Source organism: Ambystoma mexicanum, chromosome 5q, assembly GCF_040938575.1.
Source record: "Ambystoma mexicanum isolate Mex_15411 chromosome 5q, UKY_AmexF1_1, whole genome shotgun sequence".
Taxonomy (NCBI): Eukaryota; Metazoa; Chordata; class Amphibia; order Caudata; family Ambystomatidae; genus Ambystoma; species Ambystoma mexicanum.
In genome coordinates this window covers 1,075,894,451-1,075,908,393 of record NC_090933.1, presented here as the reverse complement: position 1 = coordinate 1,075,908,393, position 13,943 = coordinate 1,075,894,451, and the positions used below count along the sequence as shown (strand labels likewise).

The 13,943-nt window shown below is 46.7% G+C and overlaps 1 protein-coding gene across 3 annotated transcripts in view; it reads left to right on the top strand.

Annotated features, from left to right (window-relative positions):
- Positions 1–13,943, top strand: part of C5QH8orf76 (chromosome 5q C8orf76 homolog) — a 366,825-nt gene that overhangs the window by 348,865 nt on the left and 4,017 nt on the right. The window lies entirely within an intron of this gene.

Genomic DNA, 13,943 nt, shown 5'->3' with positions numbered 1-13,943 from the left:
TTAATTAACTTGCACGTGTATGCAGTAGTGGAGGCTGTTGCGTTAATTTGTCTAGTCAGTGTGATGGATGAGTCGATGTAGATACCTAATGTTTTTCCATCTTTTGAAACCATGATATTGTTACCGTCCATATTGAAGGTACTGAATTGTGTGTCAAGTCTGTTAAGTCTAGCTTGGGTGCCTACAAGGAGCAGCTCGGTCTTGCCATCGTTAAGACATAGACCGTGTTTGGCCATCCAGGCTTGGATGATTTGATAGGCGTTGTTTAGGAGTTTAGAATCTGTGTAATAGTCGCCAGAGGTGGGTATGAGGATTTGGGTGTCGTCCGCATAGTTTGTATAGGAGACATCCAAATGGTCTATCTCATCAAAGAACGGCTTGGTGAAGAGTTTGTAGAGGGTAGGTGAGGTGCAAGATCCATGGGGGACTCCGCGGGTGACAGGGATAGGGGTAGCGCAGGCGGAGGGTAAGAAAACTCTTGTGGTTACATTGTTTAAGAATGACTGAATCCAAGTGGTGGCTTCGTCCAAGAAATGTGCTGCAGATGAGAGGTGATTATATAAGACTTTATATGGTCAACCAGATCGAAGGCCGCTGATCTAGTAACAGGAATGCGGAATTGCCTTTGTCTTTTATGATCTCCATTTGAGTTACTAAATCTAAAAGGGCAGTCTCCGTGCCATGTCGAGGTCATAAACCTGACTGGCGGAGTCCTAGTAGGTTTTTACTTTCTAGGTGATGCTGGATCTGTAAGTAAGCTGCCCTTTCCAGATTATTAAGGATGTTGGTGTTAAGGGTAGGTTTATTCAGAAGTGGCATGACCGATGCATCCTTCAGATTAGTTGGAACTGTATTGGTTGCGAAGGAGGCATTGATTAGCCCATTAATAAAAGGCACAAGATCTGTCACTGACTCTTTAATAATTGATGCTTGGCAAACATCGCCTAGGCATCTGGATGCTTTCAGGCTTATGATTATATTCTCAACGTCCTTAGTGGAGATAGGTGTGAAATAGAACAAGTCATCTTTGTCATGAAGGGTGAATGAGTAGCAAGCGGGGGTGTGTTGGTAATCAGGCTAGTTTTCTGCTGCACTATTTTTGTTTTAAGAAGCTCGATTTTGTCAGAAAGAGCTGTCTGAATATTAGTGCACCATGTAAAACCTTTAGTGCAAGATACTGGTGGCTCGGACAGGTTTTCGAGCTCTCTCAGGATGTTAAATAATTATTTTGTATTGGTTTTCGGGGAAGATGGACAGGAAGCAACACTTAACCTCTTGGGACCAGCTGCTACCAGCTGAGGAAGAGAATGAAAAGGCGAGCAAGCCCCCTTCCACAGCACATGGGAGGGTGTAGGGGAAATATTATCAGTGCCGAGAAGTGGTGCAGCATTGTACACCATAGGCATCTACAAAGCTCTTTACTGTCCCTTATCTTCAACCTACAGAAATCCGCAAACTGGCGGACTGAAAAGAAGCTTGATGGATTCATGCTTCAACTCGCAACCAGTGCAACATCTCCCCACTTTACCAGGGACTGTACCCTCTCATTCAAAACACATATCCCAAGTAGATCCAAACAGCATTATACCAGCTTGTGCTCATCCGCAACATCCTCACCTGAGTTCCATAAGTTGTTAAAGCCCTGCGTGTCTCCCATCTGAACAGTGTCAATGCCAAAATTGCTGTAGGACCAGATGCCACAATGGCAGTTCTGAGACCTGCCTGGCAAGCCTCTTTACAAGATTAAGAACATGTAACCATTTCACCCCCATCCTCCAGGAGCAGCACTGGATACTCCTTCAAGCACATGTTGTTTTCAAGAAAGCATGTTTCACCAAACAAGAGTCATAACCAAAATCCCAGTCTATCTGGCTGAGAAGCTCCATCTCTGGAGGGAGGCACACCACCAGAGCCCACAACATAGGCATTCTGAAAGCAAAGAACAGCTAGGGGGGCTAATTAGAAGATTGACCTTTTCAGGATATGCCACTCTGTCTCTGGAACAAGTTACCAATGCAGATCGGACTGTTCCCGTCCATCCTATGCTTAAAGAAGGCCCTGAAGACCCTACTCTTCAAGGAACATCTCACTAGTGACTGAATGTTCCACTCAACTCTACTTCTCCACCCACCCTCTGTACACCCCCATCTCCTGCTTCGACTACCTATCCCAGCTACTTCAACCCTACCTGTAAGCCCCTGAATGGGTCGCCCGCATACATTGCTTTTTGCTTCCGAGTTTGGTTTACTCTTTATACATTCCAAACAAAGATGCATACAATCCCTGCCCTTATCACATCCAAAACTGACTCTCTGCCCACCACTATCACCCACTACCTTCCTCCTTCCAGCACTTAGATTCCTGTCCCCATTCTCTGCCCAAATCCAAGAACTTTTTCCCTGCTCTGTGATTTTAGTGCAGAATTTTCACTGCATGCATCACTGAAATTGTACTAAATCAGCAACTGGGCCACTCACCAATCTCGGTCCTTGGCCCAGCCACTCTCCCCTGCACTGCCTTCCCGGTAACCCCTACACTGCGGGACTGTCTCTGTATCCCTACAGCCCCTCTTCCCAGCACTTTTCTGCACTTATCTTGCACTTGCCACTAGCTGGCCCTTATTATTTATCTTGTCCGTTACTAACCGTGTACTGCACTTTCCCCTCTCCCTTGCACTTTTTCCCGTCCCCTTAACCTTGCACTTGCGCGATCTGAATGACACCTGGCCTAGTAGGATCGTTGTCTGTCTCCCTTGTCCCTCCCTCCCTGCCTCGTTGCGCCTTGAAACACTTGTGTATAGGCGCGTTACAAATGCCATATATCATATTCCTTTTTAGTGCAGAAAAATCAGTGCAAAGAAATTCACCTACAATGCATACAAATATATATATTTCTGAGGCTTGTGGAATCTGCTTAGATCACATGCTGTGCATAGGCCAACATCTAGTAGAAGCTGCGGAGTATTAGTTTGTTTTTTCGAAACTCGAAAATGGTTGTTGACACAGGGCGTGCCAGTAATACTATCCCTAGTGTGACGTCCACTGTACCCATAATCCCTCACTCGTGTATTACCGTCAGATTGTTTTTTTTCCATACTTATCGGAAGCATTGTTGCGGAGTTCCCTGGCTTTCTGCCATTTTGCTCAAAATCATCTAAATTTCCCCTTTCTTTCACCCCCACGTCGAGATCCCAAAGATCGATGCCGGTCTGAAGAACAAACAACCGTTGAGACTGCATGACGGTCTTTGGGCCTCGCCTCGGAAGGCCTCTGGCCTCGGCCCAGGCCTCGGAAGGCCTCTGGCCTCGGCCCAGGCCTCGGAAGGCCTCTGGCCTCGGCCCTGCAAGTAGGGAGAGTGGGGGGCCGCACTTGTTATTATTTCCTACATACACTAGTCCGCTGCCATAAGGTGACATATGGAGAGTACTACTTTTAAATTTTGCCCCAAGTGCAACCGCAAGTACCCTTGGGTTGACAAACACGCCACCTGTAATCTCGGTTTGCCCATCAGGCCAAGCAGCTCGAGGCCATGGAAGCGGTGGGATCCTTCAGTGATGGCAGCAACGCCGCCCTTTCGGACGGCGAGGGTACAGGGGCGTCGAAAGACACCCAAGCGCTAGTCCCGACCTCAGAGGATTGTCAGGTGGGGCAGTTATGGGGACCACACCCAGCGACACGAGCGCTACCCAGACTACTACACCTAAACACACTAAACCCAGCCGAGACTCGACATGCGTGTCGAGTTCTCGGAAGAAGGAGGCACGTAGAGAGCGGTCCACAGAATCGGTGTCCTCTGGGCGTTCCAGGTCGAGTTTGCCTCACGACACACGGCAACCATCCACAGTTGCCAAGAGTTCCTCACTCCCCAAAGTCACGGAGGTATGGTCGTCAGAAGATGAATCCGACCTCCACCCCCAAGCTGCACGCTTAGTCGGCTCTGGCATCCCGATCAGCGTCTGCCTCCAAGAGTCGAAGTTCACACTCGAAAGATTCAGAGAGTACCATACACCCCCCCGAATCTTGACGCCAGGCGTCGAAAGATTCAGAGAAGGTCAAACCATCAGGGAAACACTCTTCTACTCATGGTAAAGGGGACAAACAGCAGAAAAGGTCATCACACTCAACTTTTGCACCCCAGGTTGTTAGTCTGGAAAAGAAAATCCTATCATGGTCTTGCCCCCCTGGGCAAGCATGCACCGGTCTTACACAATCCCCAGGGGAGTGGGGGTAGATCCCTGTACCCCCCTGCTCTCGTATCTTAGGCCCTATGTGCACTGTGTTACTTCTAACAACATACACCCATCTTACTACTATGGACACAACACACAAGACACAAATAAAACACATGATTCGATTCAATTATAACAATGGAATACATTTATTTATGCACAGCAAAGCATAATGTAGACAATGCTAAAACTCTAGCCAATATCGAATTTGCACCTTTTATGCTTCTGGTGCAAATCTACCATGCAATAACTATAGGCCTTGCAGGTGCAAGCCTGTGATGCAAGCCTGTGATTCTAATGCAGTCAAAATGCAAGCCTGTGATTCTAATGCAGTCTAAATGCAAGCGTCAATCATCCAGCAATCCTCTCCTTCATGCAGAATCAAACCTCTCCAATCCACGCCATGCCTCACACTCACTCTCTTAAAACAATCCCTGTCTGATCTCCCCTTTCCCAAACCCAAAGCTCTTTATCTGAGTGTCTGTTCTAATCATGGGCTTAATTCTAGGGGGTGGACAGGGATGCCCATCCCCCCCAACCTCCATGGCACACCATTCCGTCCCCAATCATTAGGCTCGGGCACCTCCCCTTCAGATGCCATGTCCTCCCCAAACCCATCAGCAGTTACCCCACTGGTTGTAATCAATCAGTTTGTCTAGGCCGTAAACCATACTTCCCATTTTCATCTCTCTCCTCTCCAGCTCTGTCGTTGTCAAGCCACGTCTCTCCTCTATGCACAACTCTGCAATCAGCCAGTCAGTCAGTTGTGGCAGGCCCCTCAAGATCTGGTCACTCGATTGCTTCTGCCAAGCTCTGCCAATCTCTCTCCCTCATTCTCAGAACTGCAGCTCCATCATCCAAAACTCCAACAGCCACTAGCTCAAACGGACTCCATCAGTTTCTAACCCCATTCTCCTCCAGCAACTACCAGACAGCAACAACAGGCAACTAACAGCAATTACGGCTCTCCTCTCTCTTCAGTTCTGCTTATACTACTCCAATGACGCACTCATTTCTCCATGGTTACTTACATTCTCTAAGCTAAGAATGTCTATTCTGTGTCAGCATATAGCAATGCCTGCCAGTCTGTGTTATGCGTGTACTTTCACTTTGAAACATTCCTGCAATGCACCCAACTCCTGCTTCAAATAAATAGTCTGCCAGTTCCGCGCAATCTCTAATGTCAACAAACTTCTCTTCCATGCACTCATACAAACTACAAAAATCAAACATTCCAAGGTCTAAAAACATCCAATTTTTGCGCGATTCTCTTTATCAACGTTCTCCTTAAATGCTAGCCAAGTTTCTTTGTCATTAGACAGTATTTTTTTTCACACTCGAAAACATAGGCACAATACTGCTACTGCCAAAAATGTCATTTCAAAAGTCATTTCTATTCAAATCAAAGATCTTCACATAAGTGCCTTCATGCACATAACTGTTTTCACTGCTACAGTTTCACAATGCCTCAAATCTTCATAGGCAATCCCTCTATGCATTTTCTCTGTCTGTCAGAAATGCACAATCTCTCGTATTATTCTGAGGTAACTCTTTCTCCCCACGAACAATATTCATTTCTCTAGGAAGTCTGTTCCCACCCATTTTCAATACATTTTTCAATGGGTCATATTTCAAAACTGCTGCTGGGACATCTTCCCAATTATTAATCACATGTCTGAGGCGACATATTACTGAATTAGTGATTTGCATTCAGAGTGTCTCATCTCTATGGGCTCATCTCTGTTTCACTATTCATTTTCATGTATGGCTGGTGCTGGTGAAACTTCTCAGGTGTCGAGCATACTTCTTAAACCGATTTCTCATTGCCTTCAGGTCACTAAGGAATGTGCTCATGCTGCAGTTTCAATTATTCACCCTCGGGATTTCTCTTCAACCAATCTCACGACACTTCAGTGAGTTACAAAAAAAACAAGTGCCAAGACTTTCTCTAAAACTAACAGATATTGTCTACGGCAACTTTGCCAAAAATGTGTCACAAATTTTCAACCAAATGGAAACCAAAACCTAGTTGAGATTTCACCAAAAAGTGTCAGTCTCCAAGCGTCTTCAAGAAAACATCTGTTTCTCTCGCTCGGCTAAATAAATGTACATACATTCATAATACATTGCCAGTCATGAAATACTGCTCTCGGTCAATGTCAACCAAATGTCAACCAATGTCAACCAATTCCGGATTCCAAGGTCAGTCAGACAATTACGTTCCCCTTCCTACGATGAACAAAATTGTGGACAGCATGCTCTAACTTCAATAACATCCCCAAGACAGACAAAACATGAAACATGAAAATCTATTCCCACGATGAACTAACAGAAAAAAAAGAACACAGTTGCACACGATGTTCAAACTTCGACTGCTGCAAAACCGATAAATTGACCGACAAGCCAGCTGCAATCCATGCTATCAGTCAGCATTAGTGAAGATCCGGGTGCCCCCTCCATTTGTTAGTCTGGAAAACAAAATCCTATCATGGTCTTGCCCCCCTGGGCAAGCATGCACCGGTCTTAGACAATCCCCTGCGGCGGTGGATCCCTGTAGCCCCCTGCTCTCGTATCTTAGGCCCTGTGTGCACTGTGTTACTCCTAACTTACTTCTAACAACATACCCCTATCTTACTCCTATGGACACAAAACACAAGACACAAATAAAACACCTGAATCGATTCAATTATAACAATGGAATACATGCAATAATTATAAGCCTTACATGCTTCTAATGCAAGCCTGGGATGCAAGCCTGTGATTCTAATGTAGTCTAAATGGAAGCCTGTGATTCTAATGCAGTCTAAATGCAAGCATCAATCATCCAGCATTCCTCTCCTTCATGCAGAATCAAACCTATCCAATCAACACCAATCCACACCATGCCTCACACTCACTCTCTTAAGATAATCCCTGTCTGTTCACCCCTTTCCCAAACCCAAAGCTCTTTATGTGAGTGTCTGTTCTAATCATGGGTGTAATTCTAGGGGGTGGACAGGGATGCCCGTCCCCCCAACCTCCATGGCACACCATTCCGTCCCCACTCATTAGGCTCGGGCACCTCCCCTTCAGATGCCATGTCCTCCTCAAAACCATCAGCAAAGTTACCACACTGGTTGTAATCAATCAGTTTGTCTAGGCCATGAACCATACTTCCCATTTTCATCTCTCTCCTCTCCAGTTCTGTCTTTGTCAAGCCAGGTCTCTCCTCTATGCACAACTCTGCAATCAGCCAGTCAGTCAGTGGTGGCAGGCCCCTCAAGATCTGGTCACTCGATTGCTTCTGCCAAGCTCTCTCCCTCATTCTCAGGACTGCAGCTCCATCATCCAAAACTCCCAACAGCCACTAGCTCAAACGGTTTCTAACCCCATTCTCCTCCAGCAACTACCAGACAGCAACTACGGTCAACTAACAGCAACTACGGCTCTCCTCTCTCTTCAGTTCTGCTTATACTACTCCAATGACGCACTCATTTCTCCATGGTTACTTACATTCTCTAAGCTAAGAATGTCTATTCTGTGTCAGCATATAGCAATGCCTGCCAGTCTGTGTTATGCGTGTACTTTAACTTTGTGTTCTAGTCTCTACGTTCTTTGTCAAAGTGACAAAGGACATCATATCTCTGCCTTGGCCAAAACACCATCTAATTCCATCTATTTCTCCATTCACTCCACTGTTGGCTCTCTCTGCATTACGAAATGCTCTCTTAGGGCCCGTTTTCAAAGCATCTCATTGCCTGAAAAGGCTTCTCTCCCATCTCCTCATGTCGCTCCCTCCATGGCCCCAACCTTTGCTGTCTCTGCAAAGCACAGAGCTCAAGCTGATTAGCCTCCTTCGCTTTCCCCACTCGGACAAGGGTTCGTGCTATCTGTCTGCCAAGCAAATGTTTACAAATTCCTTCTTTCACTGTATCATAACATCTCTCCGCACAGAGCCCAGTGGCGCTTCTGTGTCTCCATCAGAAATGGCTTCAAATGCCAGCCAAATGCTTTCTCTATTCTCGAATATAGTGCCTAACACATTCAAACAATACCAAGCACTATCCTCAAAGCATAATGCAATTTCTAAGTGCACACTCTACATGCATATATGTGTGCAAACATATCTCTAAATGTGTAACTACAAAGCATAACAATGTGTCATTCTAAATGGCTCTACATGGCATTTCCAAATTTGACAGTGTGGCATTTCCAGGCCTCATTCGTTCTCTCTAGTGCCTAGCACGTTTATCTCTCAGCCTAAGCGCTACATTCTAATGCATAATGCAATAACATTTTAAGCAAACCCTTCATATAACGGAGCCTATTTCTCTCTGCAAATGGATAATGCAAATGGCTAATGCATAAAGTGGCAGTCTAATATTGTGGATAGTATAATGATGCTACTTCTTCATGTACTACTCAGAACAGGATGCAATAATGAATAACTAAACAAGATGCAATCATTCCTAAAGGGATAATACTGGGTAACAATGAGTAATGATTCTCTAATGATAACAAACCAGGCATCTCATTTTATCAGATTCCACAAGGTACACAAGGACAAACACAGGTCTTCAGATAAGGACAGATCCAAGACCCCTGTCCCTGTCACTACACCCAAACGTATCCCTCCCACTCCTCAGGATATGGGAATAGAAGAGGAACCTCAACAGGAGGTTGTAATCCCCAGTTCCAGAGAATGGAGCACTGAGAACATAGAGGGGGTGATGAGAAGAATGTCTTCCTTGGCTAATTTCTACGAAAAAAAACCCAGAGCATTTTCTGAGCCATCGGAGTACCCCTGACAACGCTACTCCTTCAGGATCCAAAGACCCTCAGCCTCCTAGTAAGAGATCTCGGGTTGAGACTCCAGCTCCGGGCCTGATTTCAGACCTTTACTACATTCAACCTTACCATCAGTATGCTGAAGATCCAGACATACAGATGCTGGATGACCAAAACCAAACGGGTCGATTATTATGGAGATGACGAGGACCAGGATGAGGAGGAGGAAGACGAGGCAGAAGTCTACAATATAGACTCTCCTGTTCGCAAAGAACCACACGTCACTGACTCACCCGTAGATAACCAGCCCCTTTTAAATGAGGTCTTAGCTAGAGCTGCAGAGCACTTCCACAAAGACACTCAGGGGGCTCAAGAAGAGAGGGACTTTGCGGAGGAGATCATGGGGGACAGAAAACCCATTGCCCAAGCCATTCCAATTCTGAAGTCCATCCAGCGCAGAATTGATCCTTCCCTCCTCACCCGTAATCTCACCAGCGCTGTCAACCCCATAATTGAAAAGATGTTCAGGGCCGCCCAGTCTGACCCACTTTACATAAGGGGTCAACTTAAGCCCGCGCCCTGGTAGTCACTACCACCAGGAAAAGAGAGCACCGTCATTAAGAGGCACGCTTGGCTCAGAGAGTCAGGGTTTAAACCCGAGACCCAGGCTACCCTTATCGACATGCCAGTGGAACCAAATGTCTTGTTTGGCAAAGCAGTAGAGGAGGCACTCGAGACTGCCAAAGACGAGTACGATACCCTAAAGTCCCTGGGACAATTGACTAATAAGCCCATGAACCAAAGAGGGAATAGTAATTTTCGTCGCTCACGCGGCCAAAATTCCCAGAGGGGCTCCAATTACGCACAGTGGCGCAGGGTACATCGTGGGGTGGCAACCGACAGACTACCCAAAGTTACGGCAGAGGTAATAAGAGGAGCCGTGGTAGAGGAAGAGGCAGCCCATGCAGAGGCGGTACGCATCCCGGCAAACGGTCGCTGCGCTCAGGGTCCCTTCCAATGCATCCCCAGTAGGGGGGCGCATTTCCAACTTCACCCAGGCATGGGAAGGGATCACATCGGACAGATGGGTGCCGTCCACAGTGTCCGCAGGATACTGCATCGAACTGCTGGAGCGCCCCCACAACCACCCTCCAAGACAAAAGATACACTCCCTGGACCACCAAAAGATCCTCCTCGAGGAAATCGTCAATCTTCTCGCAAAGAACGCGATAGAACTCGTCCCGGGCAACCAGGTAAACAAGGGTATTTATTCAACTTACTTCCTTGTGCCAAAAAAAGATTTGACAATGCGCCGAGTATTAAACTTGCGCCCTGCAAACAAGTATGTCAAGCCCCAAAAATTTCACATGACTACTCTCCAAGAGGTAATCCCCCTCCTAAAAAGAGGGGATTACATGGCAACATTGGACATGAAAGATGCCTATTTTCATATTTCCATGTTCCCAGCGCACAGAAGATTCTTGCGCTTCAAGGTGGACAGTCAACACTACCAGTTCAAGGTGCTGCCCTTCGGTATAGCTTCGGCTCCAAGGGTATTTACCAAGGTGGTGGCGGCAGCACACCTACGCAGGGAGGCAATCCCAGTGTATCCTTACCTGGACGACTGGCTAATCACAGGGGAAACCCCAGTAATTTGCAGATCCAGCATCCAAATAACTATCGACCTCCTCTTCGAATTGGGTTTCTCTATCAACGAGAAAAAATCAAGCCTGGTGCCAAGCACCTCCAAACAGTTCCTAGGAGCTGTCCTAAACACTCAAGAGGGGTTGGCCTTTCCATCAGAGGAAAGAATTCGGAATATACTACTGCAAATTCCTCAATATCAGTCCGGTCATCAGATAAGGGTGCGCAAAGCGATGCGTTTGCTAGACATGATGGCGTCATGTATTTACCTGGTTCCCCAATGCGCGCCTGCACATGCGACCCATGCAGGAATGGTTGGCGAAACAGTGGTCTCAGGCAAGTGGTCAATGGGACGATCTAGTGGTTGTTTCGCCAACACTTGTACAAAGTCTTCACTGGTGGACGAGAGAGAACCTGTCAAAGGGGAACCCCTTTTTCGATCCAGAGATGCAGGCTGTAGTCACTACAGACGCGTCCCTATCGTGGTGGGGAGCACACCTCCTTCACCACACAGCTCAGGGTCTCTGGTCTCGCACAGTGGCCAAGAATCACATTAATCTGCCAGAGCTTCTAGCAGTCTTCGGAGCTCTTTGAGCGTTCAAACCCCACCTGTTGAACCTGTCAGTGCAGATCTTAACAGACAGCACGACAGCTATGTTTTACATAAACAAGCAGGGAGGGACTGGTTCACCAAATCTGTCCAGGCTTGCCCAGAAAATTTGGACATGGGCACTCAGATGGAACATTTACCTGTCATCTCAACATATTCCAGGGGATCGCAATTCACTAGCAGAAGCTTTAAGCAGAGATCCCCCTCCCAGAAGAACACGAATGGTGCCTTCACAGAGAAGTCGTAGAAGACCTCTTCTCACAGTGGGATTTCCCCACTATAGACCTATTCACCACAAGCGAAAACAGACAATGCCTAGGATTCGCATCCAGGTTCCCCCAGCCAGACTCCAGTGCGAACGCCCTGTGGATGAACTGGTCTGGGATGTTTGCCTACGCTTTTCCACCAACGCCTCTCATGAGGAAGGTGGTCAACAAGATGCACAGAGAATCGCTGACGCTCATTCTAGTTGCTCCCATGTGGGCGAGACAACACTGGTTCCCACACCTGCGCAGACTAGCAGTGTGCAAACCCATCAGACTCCCGTGCTGGCACAACCTACTATCACAGCACCAAAGTCAGACAGTGCATCCTCAACCCAGCTCAATGAACTTGGCAGCATGGCTCCTGAAGTCATAGAGTTTGGCCATCTCAATCTACCACAGATATGTATGGATATCCTAAAAGAATCAAGGAAACCAAACACAAGACACTGTTACTTCGATAAATGGAAGAGATTCGATATCTGGTGCCAGAATAAACATATCAACCCAGTTGATTGCACTCCTTCCAGTATTGTCACCTACATGCTCCACCTGCTGGACGCAGGATTGGTATTTAATTCACTCAAGGTACACCTGGCAGCGCTGTCAGCCTACACCACCTCCCATAACAAGGTGTTGTGGTGGAAAGTACCAGTGGTTAAAGCATTTATGGAAGGGGTAAAGAGACTTCACCCTCCAATGTCTAACCCACCACCAGGATGGGACCTTAATGTGGTGCTTGCTAAACTCATGGGCCCCCCCTTTGAACCCATGCATAAAGCCAGTCTCAAACACGTGACCTATAAAACTGCCTTCTTAGTAGCCATTACATCCATAAGAAGGGTCAGTGAAATTCAGGTTCTGTCAGTGCAGGATCCTTTCTTTACTGTTCATAAGGATAAACTGGTTCTACGAACTCATCCTAGGTTCTCACCTAAATTCGTTTCTAAATTCCACGTTAACCAGTCCATTGATCTACCGGCCTTCTTCCAAGAACCCAAAAGCTCTGCTGAGGTGAAATGACACACTCTAGATGTGCGAAGAGTGGTCCTCTACTATGTAGACATGACCAGACCGCTAAGAAAAACAGACCAACTGTTCATCTCCGTAGCTAAAAGCAGAGAAGGAGATTGTTTCTCCAAAGGTGCCATCTCGAAATGGATAGTCAAATGTATCCAGCTGTGTTACTCCCTTTCTGAAAAAACTCTGCCTTTTACGCCAAGAGCCCACTCTACAAGAGGCACCGGGGCCACTCTGGCTTTCATTGCAAATGTACCCCTTGACACCATTTGCAAAGCAGCTACATGGAGCTCTATTCACACTTGTACTCAGCACTATTGCATTGACACTCATTCCAAGACAGATACTCTGATGCTTGTATCTGCTTAGATTCACATGCGCCCGCCCTTCCTCCCCTCTGAGAGAAGGCGCATGGATGCTTGTAGTCTTATCTATCTGCTTGGATAATCTGTACTCGCGCTACTCCTCATGCTACCTCATGTCAGAAAAAATACCATCTGAGGGTCCTACTCGCATGAGGGATCATGGGTACAGTGGACGTCACACTAGGGATATTACTGGCACGCCCTGTGTCGACGCCCATTTTCGAGTTTCGAAAAACAAACTCTAATACTCTGCAGCTTCCACTAGATGTCGGCCTATGCACAGCATGTGAATCTAAGCAGATACAACCATCAGAAATACGATTATGGTGAGTAATGTATCCCATATATATGTATTAAAGATACTGATGGTATGTTTGGAAAAGGGAACAATGGTTTATTTGAGCTAGCCGTAGGGATGCGGGTTAATTGGGAGCTTCAATGGGTTGCCCCCACATTTTACTACCACACTGAATTTTGGAAATCGTGAACATTTAAAAATGAAACATTCTGCACTGAAAAAATGAGCAGTACAAACATATGGAACCCCTTTTAGATTTCAGGACCGAACCTCAATAATTCAACCTTGCTCCCATCCCCATGTAGCTCTCTTCTCCTGTCTTTCCCACTGCTTTAGTAGCAGATAGGGGTACCTGAACAAGCATGGAATTAGATTGGTACTCAGCCCTGCTCTGCAAACGGTGTGCACTTCTGTCAGTCTTCTCTACAGTGGCTCTGGTGAATGGGAATAAATGTATGCTATGCACAGTGAACAAAAATCAGCACACACAACCTTCCCCGCAATCCATTCACACACCCACTAACCAACCAACCCATACTTCTGACAAATCTATCCACACAGCCATTCTCACATCCACCAACCCATCCATAAACTCCTGTGGCCATCCATCCATCCATCCATCCACACCCCCACACACGCACACACGCACGCACACACACCCCACAACCTACTCATCGTTCCTTCCCTATCCACCCACCCATCCATTCATGTACATACTCGGACATCCATCCATCCATCCACCCACACA